The sequence below is a fragment of the Gekko japonicus genome, unplaced genomic scaffold (genome assembly GCF_001447785.1).
Source record: "Gekko japonicus isolate JY-2015 unplaced genomic scaffold, Gekko_japonicus_V1.1 scaffold57182, whole genome shotgun sequence".
NCBI lineage: Eukaryota > Metazoa > Chordata > Lepidosauria > Squamata > Gekkonidae > Gekko > Gekko japonicus.
Window position 1 is genome coordinate 1 of NW_015188216.1, and position 758 is coordinate 758.

General features: G+C 59.2%; 1 pseudogene; it reads right to left on the minus strand.

Moving 5' to 3' along the window:
• Positions 1 to 278: 278 nt before the first annotated feature.
• Positions 279 to 710, minus strand: LOC107124977 (annotated as a pseudogene).
• Between the last annotated feature and the right edge of the window lie 48 nt (positions 711 to 758).

Below are 758 nucleotides of genomic sequence, written 5' to 3' on the forward strand. Positions count from 1 at the left end.
ATCTCTAGGGTTCCACAAACAAACCTGTTGCCAACCATCCAGGGCCTGTGCCCCTCCCCTGGGCAAGGCAGGGCAGGACAAGCCACACATCATGGCCCAGGCTCTCCTCTCCTCTTGCTAGGGTCCGCTCACTTCTAGCAACAGCCAGAAAGGGGGTGAACACAGAGCCACACAGTCCCAAGAAAGTACTTGAATGTTATGGCGACCAGCACCACAAGGCGTGTAGGTGGGAGTGGCAAAGGGTCAGGAGTCCAGAAGATGCCATTGCCATGCTGGGCCTAAGTGAAGTAGTGGGGCTTCTTGTTGTTGATTCCATACTCCGCCAGGGCAGGGGCCAGGTCCTCCATGGCCAGCGTGTACTTCTTGTCCTTCGCCTTGTTCTGGGAGCTCCCGGAGGCCGTGCCCTTCATCTTGCAGTGCTGCAGAGCGTTGTTGGCAATGTCAGAGATGAACTTCTGTGCAGCCAAGGAAATCAGGCGGATAATGCGGGGGTTGGAAGCCTTGAAGCTGGCCTGGTTCAGGTAGAAGCTGGTGACGGCATCAGAGATCATGGGGGTGTAGTTCTCCAGCTGGAGGAGGAAGTCAACGAGGAGCGTGCTGGAGGTGGCTGGTGATGAGGTGGAGCCAGCGGGTTTGGCTTCCCCGTTGGGGGCTGCCACGGGCGGCATGAACACCCCGTTGGAGACGATGACAGCCACAGCGGTGGGGCCCTCGGTGGGCAGCACGAACGAGGCAGACGAGGCGGTGGCACCGTTTCC